Source organism: Ruditapes philippinarum, unplaced genomic scaffold, assembly GCF_026571515.1.
Source record: "Ruditapes philippinarum isolate M1 unplaced genomic scaffold, ASM2657151v2 ctg10000_1_1_1_1, whole genome shotgun sequence".
Taxonomy (NCBI): domain Eukaryota; kingdom Metazoa; phylum Mollusca; class Bivalvia; order Venerida; family Veneridae; genus Ruditapes; species Ruditapes philippinarum.
Window position 1 is genome coordinate 3303 of NW_026859516.1, and position 27240 is coordinate 30542.

Below are 27240 nucleotides of genomic sequence, written 5' to 3' on the forward strand. Positions count from 1 at the left end.
CATTTACTTTCCTCAAAATGAAGATCAAGCTTTTTCATCCAGGTTGCTTTACTTGTTGGTTGTGTGTTATTAGTATTCAATAAATTGTAAGTCTGTTTTGATCCTTTATTGTTAATAATTATGTTTTTTAGATAAGGAGAAAATTTTGGTCCACAAGTTTTGTTTACGTCATTCATACTAAAATTAAATTTTGTCATCATTTCATTTATCATTTTTTTAATTCCATGAAAGATTAAAAAGTTTGCATTAAGCCTAAATATATTATTAAAATCTTCTAATGAGAGAAAAGCACCGTAAGAATCAAACATATCTCCGATATAATATACACCGGCTTTAAACCATGAATTAAGAAATATACTTTTATTGCCAATTAGTAATTTATCGTTATAAAACAATGGTAGTTCTGCGAAAGATTCGTTATTTATAGGATACTTATCTATATATGTAGAAAAAGCATTAAAAGTGTCCTTCCAAAAAACGTTTGAAATGCTTTTTGCAATTTTATCTATGTAATGTTTTCCACAGTGAAATAATTTTTGCATATCAAATTCATTTATAATAATGTTTTTCCAACAGGCATCGCTAATCATTCTTTTGAACCAGCTTATCTTTAAAGCCATTATAAAAGCATGTAAGTTTAACATTAAACCTCCCTCTGAATAGTCCTTAACCATAACAGTATTTTTTATTTTAACATTTCCTTGCCATATAAAATCATAAAACATAGTGTTAAGTTTATTTATCATGTTCTGAGGTGGTGATGGTAGGGCTATAAAAAGATGGTTTAAAATTGAAATTAAAAGCGTTTTGATAACTGCGATTTTTCCTATTGGAGTGAGAATTCTCCTTTTCCAATGATTTATTAAATTTTGAATCTAAATTAATTTATCTTCATAGTTTATATGTATCATTTGTTTCAAATTTACATCAAAAATTATGCCCAGCATTTTGAAATTATGTTGGTTCCATGATAATTTCCATCGCGTTTTTATACTATTTGATGAGTATTTATTTTTTCCTATCCAAATTACTTTTGTTTTATCAAAGTTTACATTTAGTCCAGATATATGAGCAAATTTCGATAACACATCAAGTGCCTGATTTAAGGAATTGCTTGACCCGTCCAATATTAAAGTTGTATCATCCGCAAATTGAGATAATTTATGTTCTAAATTATTTATCTTTATACCTTTTATTTCTTTACAGCAAGATTGTTGAAATTATAGCCCTGGGGTCAAATTGCCCCCGCCCAGGGGGTCATTGATTTTCAATACATACCTATAGTAAAAAATAAAAAAAAACTTATTGTCTGAAGGTACAAGGCTTAGAGCTTTAATATTTGTTAAATGATATCATCTTTAGGTACTCTACCAAAGTTGTTCAAATTTTGCCTTTAGTGTCAAAACTAGTCCCGCCCCGAGGGCTATAGGTTTTCCTTATATGTATATAGTAAAAACTTAAAAAATCATCTTCTATAAATTAACAAAGGCTAGAGTTAAGATATTTTGCATGAAACATTATGTAGTGAACCTCTGACAAGATTCTACAAATTATAGCCCTGGGGTCAAAATTGGCCCCACCCCTAGGGGTCATTGATTTTACTATGTACATATAGTAAAAATTAAAAATTTTCTTGTCTGAAGGTACAAGGCCTAGAGCTTTGATATTTGGTATATAATATCTTCTATGGGTCCTCTTCTAAAGTTGTTTTAATTATGCCCCTAGTGTTAAAATTGCCCTGCCCCAGAGGCGATAGTTTTCCTTATATGTATAAAGCAAAAACTTGAAAAATCTTCTTCTCTGAATTGATAAAGGCTAGAGGTTAAATATTTGGCATATGATTTTGCGAAGTGAACCTTTACCAAGATTGTTCAAATTATAGCCCTGTGGTCAAAATTGTCCCCGCCCCGGGGGTCATTGATTTTCATTATGTACATATAGTTAAAAAATATAAAATATTTTTGTCTGAAGGTTCAAGGCATTGATGCTTTGATGTTTGCTATATTATATCATCAAAAGGTCCTCTACCAAAGTTGTTCAAATTTTTCCCAAGGTGTCAAAATTGGCCCTGCCCAGGGGCAGTGATTCTCATTATGTACACATAGTAAAAACAGAAAATAAAACAAATGTTTTCTGAATAGGAGAAAGCTACAGCTTAGATATTTGACTTGAAATGTTGTTTCGTGGACCTGTATCAAGATGGTTTTGAATTAAACTCTTGGGTCCAAAATTTTGCCTTGCCCAAGGGGACAGTGACCTACTTTCTTGTCTTTTGATGTGTAGCAATGAAATTTTGACCATGTGTACAGTTTTTGTTGTAAAATTGAACTTTGATATCAGGTGACCTAGATTTTGATGATGTGACCTACTTTCTTGTCCTTTGGTGTACAGCTATGAAATTTGAACCATGTGCACAGATTAAGATGTTAAGTGAACTTTGATTTCATCTGACCTAGATTTTGACAAAGTGTCTTTCTGTGTTGTCCTTTGATGAAGTCATGAAATTTAGGCTGTGTGAAATATGACCTTCACCACCAAATTCACTAGACTTGAGTGCATTGATATATTCATACTCTGATCTATTATTGAGTTTACAATAGATTTAACCACTAATCTGATAATAAGAATAAGATCGGTCAGGGATCTTTGCATTATGACAATCTTCAAAATTGTCTAGAAACAAAACAATCTGTTCCTACACTACTATTAAGTGTTGTATTAATGCGGTGGCATAGCATTTTTCTCAAATGCAATCTTGTTTTTATATATATTTAGGTAGATTTATTTTTAACTCTAAACATTTGCAAATATCATGTGTTGGTCAATCACCATTATAACGACCACTTTATTGATATATATAGTCAATTAAAGTTAATTTTACGATAAAAAATGAGCATTATGTCACTTTAGCAAGCCTGTATCTCCTTTATTATATCAGATAAGAAATTTATTCATCATATTGACATGTGTAAAATGAAAAATATGATAAATGTTAATTAAGAATAACTGCATTTACACAAGGCCTTATGTACCTATAAGCCACCTTATATTAACAAATATCAAAGTATTACATACAGAGTCAAAGTTAATAAGAGTATTACTATTACTGTGTGAATGAAATGACAGTTTATTTAATCATTATGTGCCACACTCATAATCATCAGATTTTTAACTTGGCTTAACAATATAAGAGGATTCTACATGAAAATTTATGATCTGGAAGATTAAAAATATCAAACTACCTGTATATCAAGTAACTGATTTTCAAATCCTCTTTATAATTAAAAGATACAATTTGAGTACATAATTTTTATAATATACCCAATTTGCCGAAAATATGTTTGAAAACATGTTAAAAGGCAATTCTTTGTATATTGTTATACATCATGTCAGAAGAAGTATAGAGATAGCAAAACGGTTAATAATTCGAAACTGGCTAATAATAGATTACTTGGTTACCTACAATGTAATGAGAATAGCTGACTTTTTAAAAATAAAGAAGTCTCATCAATGATTTAACATATGCTCCATTTGTATCATTGTGAACCATGCAGTAAATTCTACTTATAGCATACTTATAGATCTATATAAGTACAATCTTAGAAATGTATGGAGTCTTTGATAACATTAAGGTTGGACATGTAAAATTACATGAAAGAATGTTTAATTGAATTTGTTTTATCAAAGAATAACCAATATCAATATTTATGTTGTGTAGTAGGTTTATAATATTACATTTGTTACGTGATAAAGTAACAACATTGTCTATGATTTCAACTGATTATGAGTGTCACGTAACCTATTATGAGTAAGCGGCCCGGGACCGAGAACTACTTACCAGCCCGCTGAACATGTACACATTACACGTGCACAAACTGAAACAATGATGTCACATTTTACGTAATCAAACAGTTAATTGTAAAAGTGAAAGTAGGTTTTAAGCATGAATCGCTTGATTTTATTATGAGAGCTGAAGCGTATTTTGTACACACACAGTTTTATTACTATTGAAATTCAAAGAAATAATACGACAAATTCATTCCGAAAAAATGAAAATAATAGATTATTTGCTTCCAGGTTGTACAGTTGATATATTGAACTTTGAATATACAAAAAAAACTCTGTAGAAGTTACTGTACAGTAGAAATGCAGACAGGAATTTCAACGACAGAAATTTCAAAGAATTTTTTTTTAGAAAAATGCTGCTATTACATTTAATGCACCATGTGTATTAAAGACATTTATACACGGCTTAGTTGTGGCAGAAGGTGATAATCGATCCGCAAAATGAAAAATGGCCCCGATCTTTAATTTGGACAGCCTAAACGTGAATAATTCCTCTTTGTAACATATAAGTTCATACTTAATTGAACCCCAGATAGCCTTTACTCCATTTTAGTTTGGCAGGGGTTCAATGCTAGTTTATAAACATGTGTATAATGCTATTGATTGTACATAAAAAATAAGATTAATTATATATTTACAAACATACCAGCTGTTTATTATTTACATGGAAGCAAATGGAAGAGGTATAAAATTTAAATGGAGTCTTAATAAGACATTGTAGTTATCATGTAAGCCATCACCAAATTTTGATTGATCATGTACTGAGGACAATCAAATGAAAGTGAACAGTCAGTATTTAATTAAGACAAAATAAGTGTGATTTTGTGGTTTAATATTCACTATGTGAGATAGTTTTAAAGATATATTTGAAAGTTTATTATTATTAAAGACCTATCATGACATTTTTCATATGTTTTTTATTTAATAGGAAAGCCACGAAAACTTTTATATTGATTTATAGAATTTGATGTGGATTTTTTTAATTTAGGCCCTTCGAGATGTTTTTTTATTATATTTTGTATAAATATAGAAGTTTCTATATTATATTGATAGTGTTTTTTTATATTTGTTAAACCTAAAATTGATAAATTGGGGTTATTTCACTAAGTATTGTCTGTTTACAGGTTATGTTAAGTTTTAATTGAAACAAATTACTTCCTTATTTTAAATTATAGTGAATGTCTGTAGGTTAACCTTTCTCATTTAAATATTAATTAAGTTATTTTGTGATATTTACTACAAAAATTAAAGAATTAATTAGAGATAGAATTTACAAATTATGTGTGAATAAATAAACAGGTGTCAAGGGACTATAAAACATACAAACTGGGTCCCAGTATTAGTTTTATTTAGAGATTATTATAAATATGTGCGTGATCAATTGATACATTATCAGTTTACAGATAATATTTTCAATTTAATGTCAGGAGGAGGGACTTGAGCATGTATGATAAACTATTCATTTTCCCTCATGTACAGACTCAATCAAACCGAGTCTGCGATTCTCTGTAATTTTGTTGTGATTAATGCCTCCGAGGGATCATTTTGTTTCCAGATTTTAACACTCTTATCTAAGAGACTACAGTTTTGTTCCAAATATACTTGAAATTGGTCGGAAAGGTTGTTGAAATGATGATTTCTAGGTCAACTTTTAATGTCAAAATCTAGGTCACACAGTCCCACAATGGAAAAACCTTGCTTACGCTCTAGAGGCTTCTGTTTTGATCCAAACATTTGAAAAATGGTCAGAAAGGCTATTTTGTTAATTTCTATGTAAAGTTCGAATATGGGTCTTCTGTGGTCAAAAACTAGGTCACGCAGATGAAATAAAATGGTGTTGAGCCTGCATAATTAAGTGAACTAAAGAGGTAATTTCAAACAGTAATTAATGTTGATTTAATTAAATTTTAGGCATTACTGGCAAATAAAGTGACAATAGATTCAGTGTCATATATTTTCGCGATTTATGGATTATTTAAGTTTATCTTTTTATTTGTAAATCTTATCCAAATATATTGTGTAATTATTTTATATTTCACTTTTGGCGTAGAACATAATGTTACATCATTGTTTTATACGTGAGCCTAGGAAACACCATTATTGATTGGGGCGCGATAAATAATATAATAGCTCTACTATGGTTCCAGAATCTCATAGCTGTCTCTGGAGTCTTGTAGTATGTTTGATATTTGTTGCAAATATGCAATATTTCAAAATAAGAGTCACAAATCGAGAAGAGAAAGGCATATGCCTGCTTGAGTGTAATTGTATAATGATTTTGAAGCACTGCAGTATGTCTATGATGTAGAGGTAGATGTTAAAGAAAATGGAGTTAAACTGTTAAAGAAATTGTAACGCTTATTTTTCACAGTTACTAAGATGTTTATCAGACTTAGAAATGTAATTACATCACACAATTATGATTAGAACTACCAGCAGTCATCGAAATAAGTCAAATAACCCACTTGCCTGAAGCCCGGGAAGTTAAAATTATAATTAATCAGTCTTTTTTCTCTGTTTATGCAGTCCTCCAAGGGTAAGCATATAGTTGCCACTTTGTCCGACCCGCCATCTGTCCGTCTGAATTTTGTTTCCCTGTTAGTTGATAGTTCTCTGCAACTACTGGCTGGAATTCAAGGAAGCTTTATGGAAACCATCAATATCAAGTGAAGAATCCCTGGTCATCGGCTTGTTCTGGCCAGACCCTTTAACTCGAAATTATGGCCCTTGATAAGTTATGCAGTATGCGTATAGAGCAATAATCATTTCCTTGCTACTTCTCTACAGCTAATGGCTGGCATTCAACAAAACTTTATGGGAACCTTCAATACCAAGAGGAAATGAGCATACCATCGCCTTGTAACAGCGCTTATCGTCCGACGTGGGCTTGTTCCAGTCAGACCCTTTAACTTATAGCTTTGGCCCTTGATTAGTTATGCAGTTTTATTGCATATAGAGCAATAATACTTTTCACGCAATTTCTCTGCAACTAACGGCATGAATTCAAAAAAACTTTATGAGAACCATCAATACCAAGAGGAGATGGGCATATTGTCGCCTTGTACCAGTCAGATCCTTTAACTCTGAGTTATGGCCCTTGATTAGTTATAAATGCAATTTGCATATAGATCAATAATCGTTTCCGTGCTATTTCTCTGCAACTACTTGCTGGATTTCAACGAAACTTTATGGGAACCTTCAATATCAAGAACAGATGAGCATATCATGGCCTTGTTCCGGTCAGACCCTTAAACTTAGAGTTATGGCCCTTGATAAGTTTGCAGTATGCATATATAGCAATAATCTTTGTCGCGCTATTTCTCTGCAACTACTGGCTGGAATCAACAAAATTTTTTGAGAACCATCAATACCAAAAGGAGATGCGCATAATGATGCCTTGTTTTAATCAGACTCTTCAACACAGAGTTATGGCCCTTGATTAGTTATGCAGTATGCATATAGAGCAATAATCATTTCCTTCCGATTTCTCTGCAATTACTGGCTGGAATTAAATGAATCTTTATTGGAACAATCAATATCAAGGGGAGATGCGCATATCATTGCTTTGTTCCGGTCAGAGCCTTCAAGACATAGTTATTGACCTTGATTTGTTTTGCAATATTCATATAAAGCAATATTGCTATTTCTTTTCAACTACTGATTTGATTTCAACCAGACTTTATGGGAATCATCAATACAAAAAGGAAATTTGCATGTCATGATAAACTTATATAAATAAAGCCTTACCTGGTATGTATTCAGTTGTTGTGTTAGTAATAACCAGTACTAGTCGGGGGATATGAATTTAACGAATTTGCTTGTAATTTTACTGCAATAAGACCAGACTAAAAATGTTGCTTTGTTAAAGTTCTTTTAAAGTTTCTAAACTCTATGTATTCTTCAGCAATCATTGACACTGAGTGAAAGTGCCTTAATGGAGAAGACAAAAACGATGTTACAATGGTTAGAACAGCAGAGACAGCAAATCCGAAACAAAGGTGCAGATGATTCATACCCTCAGATCAAGAAACGATAGAGAGGCCTCATGATGAAGTTACAAGAACAACAAGAAGTGATTCACAGAATGAGAGAAGAGAATAAAGCAGCAGCAAAATAGCTACCGGTATGTTAAGTTTTGAGAAAATGTTTTTTATTTTTTAAATTATGATTTATACATAAATAAATAATTTTATGGTCAGCTATTTCACTGTGGTGCCTAAACTTAAACACTGGCTAGGCAAAATGTTTAAAGTCACTTGATGAGAATTCTTGTCTACTCACCACTGTGGTTTCAAGTTTAGCAATAACTTGTAAAAGTTTTCATGTAAGAAAGTTATCTAGCTAACATGATAAAGTTGTCTTAGGATGCCTTGTTCTGCAAGAAGGTTGTCTGAGGGTGTCTACCTCACTGTGCATGAAATAAAGCAAATAGGAGCACCTGAGGTCTTCCTCCAACATTAATGCTAGAAAGTCTTCATATATAAAACTTTTTCCATTGAAAATCAATTAAAGACTTACAATGTTACCTGTTCAATTAGATATTTCTTGAAATATAAAGTTGATTGTAGTTTTATTGGTATCTAATATATAACTTCGTTTGTTACAGAGTAAGTCAAAGTCTGTAGCTGCACAAAGAGGTACATTGTAGGGGTTGGATGCCCAAAAGAAGTTCACACTGAGGCAGAAGTTAGCTCGGTGAGTAAAGTGATACGTAAATATTTGTATTTTTGTATGTATCATCGTGGTTGAATAAAAAGTTAGCTCTAGTAGGCACAGATTCCTATTTTAAACATGCATTCTCAATACGACTTACAGAATAGGTAAAAAAGCTTTCCACGCAGCATGTACATCTTATTATGTGCTATATATTTTATTCAAAGCATCTGTTCCGTTAAACATGTTCCATGTTAGTTAAGTCAAAACAAAAAAGTGATTAAATGTCATAATTTGACAAAATATTTATCGCACAATAGTAAAAAATTAAACGTACGTGACTGTCTCTGTAAGAAAAATGATTTTTAAATCTTATCATGATTTAATACACCCATAAACACTTTCAATATGATCTACGTAAATAACCGAGGTATATCGATTGAAAAATAGGAGTTGCTTCCCTTATCTTAGAGTAAAATCGTTACTGCTTATGCTAAAACAATACAAAATAAGCCGTTTTTAAACCGCTAGTTTGTTGTGATTAAATGTCCGATTTTAAAATGTATTACACCATCAGAAAACTTTGGATCTTAGCTTCATCACAGTATAAACTTCAACATATCTTTTGACACCAAAGTATCTAAATAAACTGTTAAACCTACCATATGTCAGACCATTTTACATACCATTTATACAGTGAGATACGCAACCATTATCTTTACTCGAAATACTACTGATAAGAATAGCCTGTCGTCTGCTAGTTCTGAAGGTGTTTATCAGTGTATTGGTCTTTTATAAAACAATTGTTTGGTGTTTTTTTATGCCCCCACAACGTGGGGAGCATATAGCGTTGCACTTGTCCGTCTGTCCATACGAACCCAGAGGTACTTGTGTGACTTGGAAAACAATGGACAACAGTAAATTCTCTTTGATCCTATTTATTCCGTTTCTACTTGTGTGTCTTTTTTTAAGCCTTGTGTGACTAAAAATGGCCAAAAAGATCAAAGGAAAAGTCACAAAAGTACCATTTTGTGAGTTTGTCCCTACGTCCCAAAATCTTGTGAATGCAACTCCTCTTAAACCGGATGGCAGATTGCTTTAACTTCCAGGGATGATAGTAAAGGAAGGAATTTTTTGCTGCGACCAAATTTAACAGAATTATGGCCCTTTGTTGATTTTTTCACTATATACTATGTAAAAGTTTTGTGAATGCAACTCCTCTTAAACCGGATGGCAGATTTTGCTTAAACTTCCAGGGATGAACAACCTTAATGTGTAGATGGAAGTAAAGGAAGGAATTTATGATGCGACCAAATTTAACATAATTATGGCCCTTTGTTAATTTTTTCACTATATACCATATAGAAATTTTGTGAACGGAACTCCTCTTAAATTGGAAGGCAGATTTTGCTTTAACTTCCAGGGATGAACAGCTTTAATGTGTAGATGGTAGTAAAGAAAGAAGTTTTTGCTACGACCAAAAACAGAAATATGGCCCTTTGATGATTTTTTCATTATATACCATATAAATAATTGAACATATAAATTTTACATTTGTAATTTAATTTAACATGAATGTAAGGTTACCTGTAGATCATTTTAGGTACATGTATATGTACAGAAATGAAACAGTGGAATGAAAAAGTTCCACATAAAAATCTTACAGTCAAATAACAGAAAAATAACTGCATGACAGGAAAAGTGTTTATAGTATGCTAGATAGTTCCAATTTCCAAGGAGGGCAAGTCCCTTGACAAACTATCAGGAAAAGGGTTACACTTCATTTGGCATGGAAATGATTTGGATTATTTTTCTAGGTAAGACTTGTGTCATCTGGCAACCAGGAAGTTTCTTCAGAGTTTACAGTCAGATCAAGCCAGGCACCATTTTTACCCCCATTTTGTTACCTTGGATGTGTCTTAATAGGTATTTGGTAATTTCTGTTTGTATTGTGTTAAAATAAATTGTGATAATAAATTGAAAGTCCATGTTCAATTACTTGTATGATACTTTAATATATACCAGTGTCACAAAACTGTATCTTATAGCAGTTGACTTCAAATTGACACAATAAAGTTTATAAACTTTATGGTGAGATAACAAAGTTTAAAAAGGATTAAAAATGAATAAAGAAATTTAAAAATGTATGAATCTTCACAAGGTGTGTATGAATTAACATAATATGACTGAATTTGCTATGTTTATAACCACATTTTTATCATGTTTTAAACTTTATAAACAGAGTAGGGCTACATTTTATAACAATGTACCATTTCAGGAAATTGTTTAAAGCATCTTTCTTACAAGCAGATTTATAGGCCATTGGTGTTTTATGACTATATGTTTGTTTCTTTGTATGTTCAGAAGAAAATGCATAAATGCTCCGTAATTACCAACAAGTTGTAAATAAATAATAATTGAATAATATTTTGAAACTTTTTACACTACAAGAAACAAAAATGATGGTACCATTTGACAGTAGAAATGTCTGAAGTGATTTAATCTTAAATGTGTATTTGTTACAGATATTACATAGCCGAAGATGTCCATATTTACTCACAGGACACATGGAAATAGGAGATTGGAGAGCAGGGGAAACAACTGGTACATCAGACAAGTGGTAAGTCACGCTCAATCTTCTCTTTCTTGCTGTTTAACCAGACACTATGACTGAATTTTATGCGCCCATTTAAAAAATGGGACATACTTATAATATAGGAATGCCTGGCGGGCAGGGAGATGGAGTGCGGGTGTCATCCAATTTTGTCTGGAGCATATCTCTTTCACAAAGAGAGAGACTTTAATGAAACTTCATTGAAATGTTAACCACTATGAGCACCTATTTTTGCACACATGAACCAGGTCTCTACGTCAAAAGTCATGGTCACACTTAGAGGTCATTGAAAAATGCTTGTCTGGAGCAAAACTTATACATACATTAGGGATTCAGTATAACTTGGCATAAATGTTAACCATTATATGGCTTAGTGTTGTGCCCAAAATTGGTCCCTGCGGCCATATCAAGGTCACACTTTGCGGTCATTTAAAATACAAATTAGTTAAAATTGTGTGTGTCAGAAACAAATGCTAGTGTTTGTAAAAAGAATGATTTCATGTTATAACAGTAGATGGACCTATTGCAGTAAGTACTATTCAGCCCATACATAAATAGAGAAGGTGAAACAGCATTGACTGCAGAATTAATGTGGGCCATTTTGAAAAATGAGGTCAAACACAAATTTTTATTTTGCCCTAATTAAAGGGGCATCTGTGGCTGAGTGATTTAGGATGTTGACTACATACAACTTGCCCTTCTTGCTATGCGTTTGAATCCCATCACAACCTTTGAATTTTTTCATGTGAGGAAGCTATCCATATAGCTTATGGACCCTTGGTACCGTGGTTCTACTCAGGTTCCCTTTTGTGCCTTAGATAATACACTGAGTGGCACCTGATATCTGTCTAAACCAGAAAAGTTGGAAAGTCGCCATGTAACCTTTACAGCGTTGGTGCAATGTAAAACCCAACATAAATTATTACATATAGATTTATATGATTCTCATCATGTTAAAGAGTCAAATATTTGACATATACTATAGTGTTAACAGTCAAACAAGGACACATATAAGGTTAGTTTATTTATTTATTTTTTAGCACACTGTCCAGTTCCATGATCTGTGGGGAGAATAGTCTACTTGATATATATAAGGCAAAGTTGTTTCAATAATGTAAGATTAAAGTAATTAAATGGACTCAGAAATCAACATTGTTTTCTTAATTGTCAAGGTACATTTACCTCCCTTGTATTCACAGTACTGAAATCAGTACTTGTTTCTATCCATAGTTAGAAGTAAAATCCACTGTTAATTGATAACAATTTGAGTTTAATTGGATCATAAGTTGACAGTGTAAACAAAGTTATATTTTGCCAGTCAGCTTATGTGTGCAATCTGACCAATTTAAACCGGCTCGAAATATATGAAGGTCTGTTCCAGTGTGGCCATACCACGTGACACTGACGTCATTTTCGGCATCATTTCCAAGACAAATGTTGCTCGATTCGGAAAAGAAAATAGCCGTAAATATTTTATTTCTGTACCAATTTCTTTGGGATATGCACCAGTCTACGGGGAAAAATATAAGCTTTCCACAGAATATTGGATCTTCGTCAGTTTATAAGCCGTTTTATCAAACACTTTGCATAACCTTGGAAGTTGCTTGTATTGGGGCGGGCTTCAGTTGCAAGCTATTTCGTTTTCTTGCGTCATCTGGTCTACGTCATGATTAAAAAGTCAGGTTTACATCAACCGGGAGTACGGAAGGCAACACTGTACCTAAATATGTTCATATTTTTATAATGAGTGACATAAATCTTAAATTTTTCTTCAATTGTCAATTCTGGCACCAGTTCCAAGTCGAAAAAAAGGACTACAGTTTAAAGCAGATTTTAGAATCCGTTGCAAATGCAAAGCAACATGCCTACCGTTCTCTTTCTACAATTTAGTTTTTCATTGTTGATCTTTCACAGAGAGATGGTGAAAAAACTGATTGTTCCTAAAAGCAATAACACTTAATTGTATCGCAAAAGTGCACGTCAAATCACGTAGATTTAGTCCTGTCGGAAAATAATATTTTGGTTTCGTTTTGAAGATGTTTAAAGTATTGCTCATATTATCCTATGTAGTAAAATGTGTTTTATTCTATTTCACAATGGCGAAATTGATAAGAAATATATATGTGCTCTCAGTGAGAGAAAGAGTTAAAATAAAAAAAAACACTTTTGTATGCTATGGAAAGGGTTACACTTTAACGCGAGTGTTGTAAAGCTAAAGGTATTTTTTCAGTTTATTTTTGTAAAGAGTAACTGACAAACACTGACACTCGTGAATGTGACGAATAGGTTCCTTCTGTCTTCAAAAAGAGAAGACTTTTAAAAATTTAATAATATTTTTTCTGGAATTTTGTAATAATAAATTTCTAGAGTTTGATAAACGAAATCAACAATTTTTTGAACTTTGGAGCTTTTGCCGTGTAAATCTGATAGTATTGTACTTAGTTGCATGTACTTGCCGATTCTCTATTTAAAAAAAACGGGGGGGACCCCAAAATAAGGCCATGGAAATAAGAACGAGAATGGACGCCATGTGGAGTTAAGCAAAGTAGAAAAATAGTAAACAGATAAATGATTTTACAAACCAACAGCCATCGATCCACAGTCAAAATTTTCTTTTGAAACCAAAACATTTCAAAAAGACGGAAATAACAATGATTTATTCAATAATTATGTAGATATTTTACATTAACATCTGTAATAGCAACATCGGCAAGATCTATGACTGGGGTTCATATGCCACTGATGCGTCCATTGAATAATTGATAGCTAACATAAGCTTAGTAAAATAACGATTACATTTGAAGAGTATATTCAATTTTTATCCTTCAACTGTCAAATGACTTACTTCTTTATTTACATATCAGATAATTCACTTTTTACTAGTATATGCGTCATGTTTATCATGTTTTAGATTTTAATGTGTGGTCCTTTTTTAAATCTTAAAATGCTACAAAAAGCCTGTTGAGGACATCTGCAGGTCATGCCGTGTGCAATAATCCATGCATTTACAGCCAATGACTACATCGATAAGAAATAGTCCCAAATAGCCCTCTCGTTTTTATTCAGTTGAAAAAGACATTATTGTTAAAAAGTTCTACTCGATTTAAATGTTTTCAAACCATAAATATTCCGTTCCCTTCCTCTCTTTACAATGTACACTGAACAAAAGTTCTAACCGATCACCCTGAGTTTTCGCTTATATATGAAAAAGAATTATACCAATAGATCCGACTTTTATTTTATTTCAAAGAGAATGAACACATTGAGAATAATAAAATTATAACATTCTCTATTTAAATAATACTTTATCGATATTAAAAAAAAATATTTCTATAAACAGCCACTCACCTGTCTGATAGAGGCTCCAGCATTCAACATTCCAATTGCTTTGGCACAATCCTGCATCAATGTTCGTGTCATATTTTATGTTTTTTCACTTATAAAGTTAATAAGGATTAATGCAATGTAAAATTTAATACTCACCACGCTCTGCACGAACATTTCGTGCCAAAATGTGTAAACCGCGCCCTGTCTCGCGCGTGAGTGCATGGAACCGTATTAAATTAGCTTTCATTCCACAAATCGGTAGAAAATGACACAAAAATCACCTCTGCAAAATTTTATGAGGATCCATTGACCCGTTATAAATTAATAAAAATTTAAAAAGTGATCGGTTAGAACTTTTGTTAAGTGTATATTGGTGAGCTCTCTGATAAAGCTGAGTTGACTGATATAATTAACTAAATTTGTCAGATATGCAGTTTATCAACAGAAATAAATGCAATTACAAAATAGATGGTGTTTAAAAGTGTGTTTAATAGTGTTCTTAAGTGAACGAAGTTATATCCAGTTCACGAAAAACGGTTACCGTGGGTATGAAAACAGGATGTAAAAATATTTTTTATCAACGAGTGCCACTGTTCTATCATACCAAAACATTGCTACAGGTTCTTTATATATATAATATTTTGGGCAATATTTAGGGTTTCTGTTTTCAATTCCACGTTTAGTATTGCTACATGACACAAATAGATTTTTCATAATCATTACCGTGAAAGAACAATGATTAAAGAGCAAATCAATTTCTTTACAAATACAGACAACAAGTTTACGACTTTTAAAATCACTTATAGCGCAGCGAGTAAAAATCATTTAAATATTCATTTGTGTTTATGTAAATCGTATAGTAAATAAAATGTTTTTCATGGTTAACATAATTATAGAAAGAGAACGGTAGGCATGTTGTTTTGCATTTGCAACGGATTCTAAAATCTGCTTTAAACTGTAGTCCTTTTTTTAGCTCGACTTTTCTATGAAAAGGGGAGCTATCCTACTCGCCCCGGCGTCGGCGTTGGCGTCACACCTTGGTTAAGTTTTTCGTACCACCCCACTTTATTTCAGAAGTATTACAAGTATGGCTTTGAAACTTACCATACTTGTTCACCATCATAACCTCCATCTACAGACAAGAGTACATAACTCTGTCAAGGTTTTTGACAGAATTATGGCCCTTTTTTGACTTAGAAAGTGTATTGAGCTTGGTTAAGTTTTTTGTACCACCTCACTTTATTTCAAAACCATTGGAGGTATTGCTTTGAAACTGACCATACTTGTTTACCATCACGACCTTCATCAACAGACAAGAGGACATAACTCTGTCAAGGTTTTTGACAGAATTATGCCCCTTTTTGACTTAGAAAATACATTGAATATGGGTAAAATCCACTTATTGCCTTAACCCTTTGAGATATTGCTTTGAAACTTTTAATGCTATTTCACATCATTACCCCCATCTGTACGCAAGAGAAGGTAACTCTGTCAAGGATTTGTTTTAAAAATTAAGGCCTTTTATCGACTTAGAATCTTGGTTAAGTTTTTAGTACCAGTCCACTTTTTGACTGAACTGTTTGAGATATTAATTTGAAAGTTGGAATACTTGTTTACAATCATGATTCCCAAACATGTCCAGGAGAAGGTAATTCTGTCAAAGATTTTATTTGAATTATGGCCCTTAAATGTCAATGTTTTGTATTATAGGCAAGCACTAAAAAACTTAAAAAATCTAAAAAAATTCATTCCTATCCACTTGTTCACTTTACCATAAATTATGTCATAATAAAATAATTCTTCACTAAATATCTTAATGCTCATGGCCATTGTTCACTTTAAAAATACAGAGATTCTTGTATTGCCTTTTACTGCAAAAACTTTTTTTATTGGCAAGCAATAAAAAAGTCGAGCGCGCTGTCTTACGGACAGCTCTTGTTTGACTTGGAACTGGTGCCAGAATTGACAATTGAAGAAAAATTTAAGATTTATGTCATTCATAATAAAAATATGAACATATTTAGGTACAGTGTTGCCTTCCGTACTCCCGGTTGATGTAAACCTGACTATTTAATCATGACGTAGACCAGATAACGCCAGAAAACGAAATAGCTTGCAACTGAAGCCCGCTCTAATACAAGCAACTTCCAAGGTTATGCAAAGTGTTTGATAAAACGGCTTATAAACTGACGAAGATCCAATAGTCTGTGGAAAGCTTATATTTTTCCCCGTAGACTGGTGCATATCCCAAAGAAATTGGTACAAAAATAAAATATTTACGGCTATTTTCTTTTCCGAATCGAGCAACATTTGTCTTGGAAATGATGCCGAAAATGAGGTCAATGTCACGTGGTATGGCCACACTGTGTTCTGGTAATGAATAATTTAACATTTGTGGTGAATATCAGAAATTGCTGCTCAAATTAACTCCAAACATATGATAACAGATATCATTGTTACATTAAAATTGTTTTTAAAATAAACTTTAAAGTTATGTCGAAAAAATTTACCTACATAATGTATATTTGTATTTATAGGTGAACAAAGATGATCTGAACATGTAAATTCCAAGTTTGTTAGAGGCTCTTCTCATCTGTTTTAGTGATGACAGCTGGCCAGTTAGAGATGGGTAAAATGTCTAAAACAAACCTTAGTTATAAATAATCAGAGTCCTTGCAAAGGATTTTCATATGGGTATTAGCATGAAACTTGACACTTGTTTAAGGGTAATAGTTGCGTATATTTTCTAGACATATAACTCTTGCAGAAATTTTTTTCTTACTGCATTATACCTTTTCTCAAACTCCATAGAAAATTCATTGTTAATGTTTTTCATTAAATGTCTGTCTCAACAACTTCTCTTTCTTTATGATTGTTGGTTGACAGCCGCAACCCATAACTGTAGCATTGATACTTACGATATGATTTTCCTGTTTGACTGTCTCTCTATTTATTTTCATGTTCATAGCAGCAGTTTATTCCATATGTTCATTCAACTCTGGAAGCTCATATAATGGGCAAAGACTTGTTTACTTTTATCTGTAGAAAAGGCTTTTCCAATCTGATTACATTATTTTCTAATGTTTAAGAATGTTTGCTGGAGAACAAGTTATTTTATTCTTGTTTTAACTTGTTCAACAATTTTAGTAATGAAGCTACACGAATATAATATTCTTTATATCACATATCCAATATAAGAACTTTTCATTGATGCACTTTTAAAAGTGTAACACTGACATTCCCTGCGTCTTTTTTCACTATGATTGTATAACGTAAATGATAACAAATCAAAATGCACGGCCTGTGCATTATTATTTTTACAGAGTCGCAAAAGCAGCACAGGTATGTGATAAAGTATAATAATTCACTGTTTATTGTTCAAATGCTTTGTAATTAATCACTAAGGTTTTTCGGCCTTTGTGATTGTATTTCTGCGTATTTGAACTCTACGATGCATTTTTATGCAACAAAACAATCATAATTGATATTTTCTAAATATAAAATCCAATATAGATCAACTGTATTTTTCAGGTTATCTATACCAGCATTGTATCCATTGTTTTTCAACAATCAACAAGATAATAAACCATCAGTGCGGGGGCGGCCCTTGCTCTCCCAAGAGCATAAGGTATATACAGTTTTTAGTCATTCCAAACCTAATACTATAGTAGCTTATTATAAGCATTATAACTTAAGATCTTTGATGAAGTATTTAATGCTTAGAACTTTTAAATGCTATCAGCAAAATATTGTTACAAATTTATCCACTACATGAAATGGCTGAAATTAAGAAGGGGCCTCTGTGGTCAAACAGTTGCAGTCACTAACTTTGGATCATTTGCATCTTATTGCAACAGTTCAAATTCCAACAAGACCTTATAGCCCTTTTATATGGGAAAGCTATTTAGCTAGCTTAAGTGAGGTCAGTGGTTGCACCCAAGTGTCCAGCTTGATCTGAAAGAATGCCCAGAGGTTTTATTTATCACTTAAGCTTTATAATGGTCATACATGGCCAAGACTTTTATTCATAGCAATAAAATAATTGCAAAATAACAGTTTAACTGATATTGAAATTTGTTGTTACAATTTAAACTTAGCCTACTTTATATGAACATACCATTTAATTACTTTTTTGTGGAGCAGAAATAGGAAAAAATTGGGACATTAGAATCTAACAGACTATGGTAGTATATATAGCATATTTATTACTGTTGTATTGCCGACTATTTTATTAGGTCAAGTTTTGGGGGATTTCAGTGAAACTTCACAGGATTGTTTGTTACCAAGCATAGTTCTGCATACTCTCTTTATTTTCCGCTTGATTTTGTTTGCACAGTTATGGCCCCCTAATGGTCAATTTTCGGGTAAAATAAGCTTGTCCGCGCTTTCATCACCAAAACTGCTGGGTGGATTTCAGCGAAACTTTGCAGTATTGTTTGTTACCTAGCCTAGTTGTGAATGCTCTCTTTATTTTCTGCTTGATTTTTTTTGCACAGTTATGGCCCCCTAATGGTCAATTTTTCGGGTAAAATAAGCTTGTCTGCACTTTCCTCACCAAAACCGCTGGGTGGATTTCAGCGAAACTTTGCAGGATTGTTTGTCACCATGCCTAGTTGTGAATAGTCAATTGATTTTCAACTTAATTTTCTTTTACATAACTGTCACAACTTCCCTTTGTAGGCATAACTCACTTTTCATTGACAGCTCTTGTTTCCTACATTTCTTTGACCATGCTTTAAATTGCTTTAAATATTTTAGATCAAATAAAAGTTCCGAGATCTGATCTGAAGAAGTTTGCAGAAGTGTTTTATGCTGTACCCCATGAGGAGAAAGTAATAAACTCTATAATTTCAAGTGCCGTAGATGAATTCTAGGAACAAAGACAGTATGGCGAGCCATTAACCGATCTCCACCCTTCAGAAGCATTTTATACACATGAAGAGATTGGCTCAGATTTGATAAGTAACAGTAGACGTGTGTTCAAGAAACTATTATTTGACTTACCTGGTAGATTATTAGAAACATTTATAAAGAGGAAGAATATTATTCTCCTGTTGCTTGGCACAAACCAAAAAGAAAAACTAACACATTTCACAAAGGTGCTTCCCCTCCGACTACTATAGATGAGCTAAAACCCGTGGTTCAGGAAGCAGTTATTGACATATAAGGTTTAAATGGGGCCAAAAAATCATTGGAAAAAACTAAATGAGGTATTCGTGAAAGAAGGATTTTGTTGACACAATTTTGGTGCAAAAATTGCGCGAAGAAGAGCCTGAGTGGGTTAATTATGATGACGATGAATTGGCAGTGAAAATGCAACTAACTGAAAAAAATATTTAATGATTTATTGACAGATACTGTTCAGACAATGAACAAAATCTTTCGCAAGAAGCAAAGTTTGCAGCAGTAGACATAGGCAGCTATTTGATCTGGATTATGTAAAAGCTTTTGTGATCTGATTTCATGCAGATGCTTTTTTCTGATCTGAGTGATGCAGTTACAGCTAAATGAGTGATCTGAGTATATAAGAGCTTGCACATGAATTTTATATTCTGGGGTTTGAATTGAGGACAGTGAATCACAAGTAAAATGGTTTCCTGCGGTGAACATTTTAATGATATAAAGATATTTCATTTAACTATTTTCAAGATTTTTTTTTTTTTTTTGGGGGGGGGGGAATAAATAAACGTTTGTATCAGGAATATAGTGGACAGTTGAATATAGAAGAAGGTCAGAAAATATCTCTATTTATTATGGCAAATGCCCTTACGAATATTTTAATTATGTAAATTTTCAGTATAAACAAAATTCATTGTTTGTTAAATTTGAGTAGACTTTAAAAAATATTTAATTTTAAAACACATCATTAAAAATTTTCCCACCTTAAACGGTAAAAAATTTTTAAAAAAATTAGAAATTTTAAGTAATAATTTTTTGTTTTGTAAGCTGTTAAATTTGGGCTAATTCCCTAAGGGAAAAACCCTAAAGACCGGGAAACGGTTTAGCTAGGTTTTTTAAAAGGTCAATTTAAACCCAAACATGTCGTTTTCAATAATGTCCTGATGTTTCTGAAAAAGGGAGTGCTCCCCCATGCCTCAAAAAATTAACACGTCCAAAACCCTTTCGGTCTCCAGACGCGGGAATGAAATCGAGTAAAATTGGGGGATTATGTCTAAGGGAATTTTTTTATAACCTTTTTGCATTTGAAATATATGGGATTTTATTTATATTTTTTCTACTCTAGTTAGATGATATTGCTCATGTATCAGTGTTAGTTTATTTTGAAATGTTAGATATATTTATTGTTTCAATGCTGAAAAAGACTTACTGATGGTCTAACAGTACCAGTGTAACATGCAGGTCAAAGCCTGAAGTCCAGTCTGTAAAGAATGCAAGTTATACATGTATAAACTTTAAGAAATTGTGATACCCTTGCATTTTTATACTCTTGTTGGTAACTTTTGAAAGTCGTTGATTTCATTGAAAATGAAAGTGCTCAATTTGAACATTGAGGAAAGATTGTATTTTATTAACTAGTTGCAGGGATTTTTTTTTCATAGATCTGTGATATTTGTTTTGTAATGATATATTGTGAAATTTAGATTGTTTGTTTAAGACATAAACTGTCCAGTCTTGTCTTAAACTAATGGAAGATTAGGCATGCTCACTTGTGACATAATTAATGCACAGAAGGGCAGCTGAGGTCTACTTTAAATTGCCAAGTATATACAGTAAACAGATAAATTACCATGATTAGAAAAGATAGAATAATGAAATACCTGAGATACATTGTTAAATGTAGCTTACAGTTCACACATGCACATTTCAATATTTAATGCTAAAAACATGATAAGAGGGTTTTTTTGCATTTCATTTTTTTTCTGATTTTACTGTATTACTTGTTTTTTGGAAGCAGTTTTGTTTGTTTAGTCATATACTCTTAGGTTTGTTAGTGAAATGGTCTTTTTATAGTTATGCCAGCATGTATATTTATATATTTCTTTTTTTATTTATTTTGTATGTGTAGTTGAAGTATTGAACGATTTGTAAATGTTAAGTGACTGAGAGAACCTCACTAGTGACCTTTTGTCAATATAGTCCTATAAAAAATACCTATATTAAATAGTAAACCTGTCAAATTTTGATCTTAGACAATGGTTTTGTTTTATTTTTCCGACAAACAATTAAAGGTGTATCCTCTGTAATGTGGTCTTTTGTAGACCAGTTATCTCTTCCTTCAACATCATCAATTCCTTCTAATGTAAGACTTTACAATCAGTTCTGCATGTCTAGAGTGACCTCTTTGTCTTATATGTTTATACGCATTAAGAAAATGACAATAGGCCATGATGTCTTATATTAAAAAAAAATGTGTTATTCCTCCAATTTTTGAGGAAAAAAAAGAAACATTTTACTGTTCTTTGATAACTGATGCACGTCCATGTCAGCATTACTATCACATGATGATCTACACATCTCTATTACAGACAAAATGAAGACCTGGTAATTGTTTCAGTTCCTCTGTTACAAAAGTAATGTCATATGTACCTTTAATACTAGAATGTTCTTACCATAATGTATTTCATAGGTAAAATCAGTCGGAACTATAAATTTCGTTTTATTTCATATGGTATTTTTAAAGAGGTATCTAACGTCAAAGTTAAATGTTTTTATTTTTATACTGTGCATTTTCTTGAATAAATTCATGCAACGGTTAAACATTTAGTTTATGATATAAAAACTTAAAACGTGAACTTATTGTTTACTAGGGTAAGTGTACTTATGAATGATTGTTTTATACATATATATTTGTAGTTGTAATAGTGTAAGATAATGAAGGAGGAAACTAAATTATAATTTATTATATGTAGCAGTTAGACTTGTGCTAAATGTACAAACAAGCAAACTGAAAGATTTTTTCTTTTAAATTGTAAAGAAAATAAAGAAAAATAAATGCTAACAACGATGCCAAGACTTGATTTATTTTTTGCTCACTTGAGCACTTGGTTTTGAGAGGTAAGCTTTTGTTATTGCAATGTGTCTGTCATTTATTGTTATTAGCATTTTATTTATACATTTCCTAAAAGTTTTATTTGTGATAACTTGTGTAATCTTTTCACAGATTTTATTCATACCTGTACAAAAGAACACACATTCTAAAACCAACAGTTTTCAGTTTTCTGATATGACCTAGGCCTTTAATTGACCTTTCCTGTCAATGTTTAAATTATCAAAAATTTAAGACAATTATATAACTGTTCCAAAGGTTTCGTTTGTATTTATTCAGTCTCCTAGCATATCAATATAGAAATGAGCCGCGCCATGACAAAACCAACATAATAGGTTTGCGACCAGCATGGATCCAGACCAGCATCCGCGCAGTCTGATCAGGATCCATGCTGTTCCCTTACAAACCCTATAACAAGTAGAGAAACTGATAGCGAACAGCTTGGATCCTGATCAGACTGCACGGATGCGCAGGCTGGTCTGGATCCATGCTGGTCGAAAAACCCATTATGTAGGTTTTGTCATGGCGCAACTCAAATACAGTTTATATTGCCACTTACAAGATTAATGGTCGTCAGCTGATATAACTCGAGTCTATAGGACATATTAATTCAATTTTAAATATACTAATAATAAAATGAATGGTATAAATACTCTAAATGTATCAAATTCATTTAATGAAAGTGCATGACTACTTTGTGTCGCCTTGAAAAAGGCGACTTATAGGTATTACTTTTATTGTCGACGGCGGCGTCCCCATAGACTTGTGCGGAGAATAAGTCTGATTGACTCCAAAATTCGTCAGCCTGCTACTTTCAATGACTCGAAGTGCAGTGGATAAGAATAATTACTCTGCACTTTTTAATTTTTGAGTTATTGCCCTTTGTTTATTTTCATACTTTATTTTTTTGGGGCCATGTCTCCTAACCTATAAAAGCTATGGACTTGAAACCTTATAGGATGATAGATCTTAATGGGAAGGATTGCATTGCACAATAACTGGAACTCTACATTGTTGTTTTTTTTTAGTTATTTGCCTTTGTTAATGTTCATATTTCAGTTTTGTCCGAGCCATTTCTCCTAAACTTTAAAAGCTATGGACTTGAAACCTTATAGGATGATAGATCTTAATGGGAAGGATTGCACTGCACAATAACTGGAACTCTACATTGTTTTATTTTTTGAGTTATTTGCCTTTGTTAATGTTCATATTTCAGTTTTGTCCGAGCCATTTCTCCTAAACTTTAAAAGCTATAGACATGAAACTTCATAGGATGATAGATCTCCTTGAAATGAAGTGCAGTGCACAAAAACCGGTACTGTGTACTCCATGATTTTTTTAGTTATTGTGCTTTGTTTATTTTCTTACTTCATTTTTGTTTGGCTGCATGGATTATAAATATGTCTTGAAAAAAGCAACAATTACATTAAATTCAGTTTTGTTAATTCATTTAATGATTTAAACAGATTCTAAACTTGTCCGAGATGTATAACAAAGTCATGGCATTATCTTGTTATCATTAAGCGAAATATTCTTTATGTCGAGAACACTTACATATTTGTAAGAAAACATATTTGTAATTTAGTAACCATCGTTTGAGCAGAACATGTAAATATCAAGTAATAAAGGGGAATAACTCGTGAGAGCATAAAATGGATTCACACTAGCCATTTTGTAGTATATTGGCATATTGTTTCCAGGATATTACGATAGCATTACAATGCATCTATTGAAAAAATATTAAGTACATGTACTTCCACTATATTGTTAGATTGCTTTTTTTGGTTTTTTTATATAGGTGCTTTCCATCTGTCTGTCCGAATTTCATTTCAACGCTAGTTCTCTGCAACTACTTGCAGGAATTCAACGAAACTTTATGGGAACCATCAACACTAAGAGGAGATGGGCATATCGTTGCCTTGTTCTGGTAAGATGCTTCAGTACTGACTGGAATTGAATGAAACTTTATGGAAACCATTAATTAGGTTATGGCCCTTGATTTGTTATGCAGTATGTATCTCTGCTGTTATGTAGAGGAACACATAACATCGGAACAAGTTGGAAATTGTATTAAAAAAACTTAAGTTTCGGTAATGACTACCCTTATAATGCGGCTAGGTTTTGTTTTAACTAGATGTGTCATATAGATTATAACCTTCTTCAAGTGGCCAGCATTTGATTTGAAAAGTCCAGCATTTGATTTGTAAATCTTAAGTAATTTTGTATTTTTAACCAGGTTTTCAACGAAAACCGGGTTATTGTAATGCCGAAGTCGGCGGGCGGGCGGGCGGTCGTCAACTTTTGGTTTCCGCTCAATAACTTTAGTTTGCTTTGGCCTATTGACACCAAACTTGGTGTATGGATAGCTTATATCAAGAGGCAGCTTGGGATTGCTACCCAGGTGTCTGTGATCAAGGTCAAGGTCACTGTTACTAAAAATAGAAATTCTGTTTCCGCTCAATAACTTGAGTTTGCTTTGACCTATTGACACCAAACTTGGTGTATGTATAGCTTATATCAAGAGGCAGTTTGGGATTGCTACCCAGGTGTCTGTGATCAAGGTCAAGGTCACTGTTACTAAAAATAGAAATTCTGTTTCCGCTCAATAACTTGAGTTTGCTTTGACCTATTGACACCAAACTTGGTGTATGGATAGCTTATATCAAGAGGCAGCTTGGGATTGCTACCCAGGTGTCTGTGATCAAGGTCAAGGTCACTGTTACTAAAAATAGAAATTCAGTTTCTGCTCAATAACTTGAGTTTGGTTTGGCCTATTGACACCAAACTTGGTGTATGGATAGCTTATATCAAGAGGCAGCTTGGGATTGCTACCCAGGTGTCTGTGATCAAGGTCAAGGTCACTGTTACTTAAAATAGAAATTCAGTTTCCACTCAATAACTTGAGTTTGGTTTGGCCTATTGACACCAAACTTGGTGTAGGGATAGCTTATATTAAGAGGCAGCTTGGGATTGCTACCCAGGTGTCTGTGATCAAGGTCAAGGTCACTGTTACTAAAAATAGAAATTCAGTTTCCGCTCAATAACTTGAGTTTGCTTTGGCCTATTGACACCAAACTTGGTGTATGGATAGCTTATATCAAGAGGCAGCATGGGATTGCTATCCAGGTGTCTGTGATCAAGGTCAAGGTCACTGTTACTAAAAATAGAAATTCAGTTTCCGCTCTATAACTTGAGTTTGCTTTGGCCTATTGACACCTAACTTGGTGTATGGATAGCTTATATCAAGAGGCAGCTTGGGATTGCTACCCAGGTGTCTGTTATCAAGGTCAAGGTCACTGTTACTAAAAATAGAAATTCAGTTTCTGCTCAATAACTTGAGTTTGGTTTGGCCTATTGACACCAAACTTGGTGTATGGATAGCTTATATCAAGAGGCAGCTTGGGATTACTATCCAGGTGTCTGTGATCAAGGTCTAGGTCACTGTAACTAAAAATAGAAATTCAGTTTCCACTCAATAACTTGAGTTTGCTTTGGCCTTTTGACACCAAACTTGATGAATGGGTAGCTTATATCAAGAGGCAGCTTGGGATTACTACCCAGGTTTCTGTGATCAAGGTTATTGTATTTAGTTGTCATGTTATAACTTTGCTTTGACCTTTTGACACCAAACTTGCTGAGTGGCAGCTTTGGATTGCTACTTAGATATCTGCTGGGAGCAAGTTCAAGGTCATTTACTTACAATAGAATTTTCAGCTTCTACCCAATAACTTCAGTGCACTTTGACCTATTGATTGCTGTCACATAAAAACTTGGCTGTTGAAAACCTGGTTTTCGTCGCATTGTGGCGCTTCTTGTTTTTTTTCTTTTTAGACAACATCAATCAAAAGGTCTTTATCCTTGTTGTTCTGGTTCATATATTGTACCTTCATAATAAAGCCACCTTAAAGAAACTCCACTGAGGTTTATAAGGCTGAAAATATATTTTTTTATTTTTTCAAATAGTTCAACTTAAGACAGAAATATAAATAAAATGTAACTTGGAAATATACAAGAAATACATTGAAAATCGTATGTTTGGGCTGTTCTCGGTCCAATTAGTATAGATCTTCATCAAATGGAGTAATAATCTCAAAAAATTAGTTCCAGTCCCGTCATGTCAAAAAACCTCAGGGGAGTCCCTTTAATAATTGCTTTTCAACAATTTGCATCTGTACAGTACGACCACTCTAACTTGTTTAGATTGAGAATCAATCATGTGTGTTCTCTTTATTCCTGGACTATACCAGTACTGGTGGTACATAATGAGTATTTCCCCTGAATAGGACACAACATCCAGGATAATTGTGTTATACAGCTTCAGACCCAAAGTTTTCCTTCGAACGAAACTGATTTACGTACATATATATTTGTGTATGATAACTAAAACATCAATGTTGTTTCACAAATTTATTTTTATTAAATATATGAACTATGATATAATCTACATACATGTATAGAACATTAATTTATAAAAAGAAAAGATTACTGTTAACATATTATACTTGAATCAATACTGCCAGTATACTGATTATAATATATATAACAAAATGTACTTTTTCATATTTATCTCCCTTTACTTAATAATATGTAAAACAGTTTATAGAAATATCTTAATTCTAACATTTTCTTAAACTTGTAAAAAGGTCAAATCTATTGTAAATATCAGATTGATGAAAATAAGAAATAAACTTATAGCATTTCTGATGTATAATGGGACTTTAACCAACATTTCATCAACTTTAAAAAAAAATCTTTATAAATTTTCATCATAACGTGTCAATATAAATCTTCA

The 27240-nt window shown here is 32.6% G+C and overlaps 1 long non-coding RNA gene across 2 annotated transcripts; it reads left to right on the forward strand.

The window, feature by feature from the left end:
* The first annotated feature begins 7772 nt into the window (after positions 1-7772).
* On the forward strand, positions 7773-19931 carry LOC132756783 (uncharacterized). 2 transcript variants are annotated; one of them, XR_009629374.1, is made up of 6 exons: positions 7773-7969; positions 8453-8541; positions 10317-10425; positions 11025-11119; positions 17972-18068; positions 19199-19931. It is a non-coding gene; the product is annotated as an uncharacterized LOC132756783 (long non-coding RNA). The 2 variants fall into 2 exon arrangements; XR_009629375.1 differs by lacking the exons at positions 17972-18068; positions 19199-19931 and adding an exon at positions 16978-17100.
* The last annotated feature ends 7309 nt before the right edge of the window (positions 19932-27240 follow it).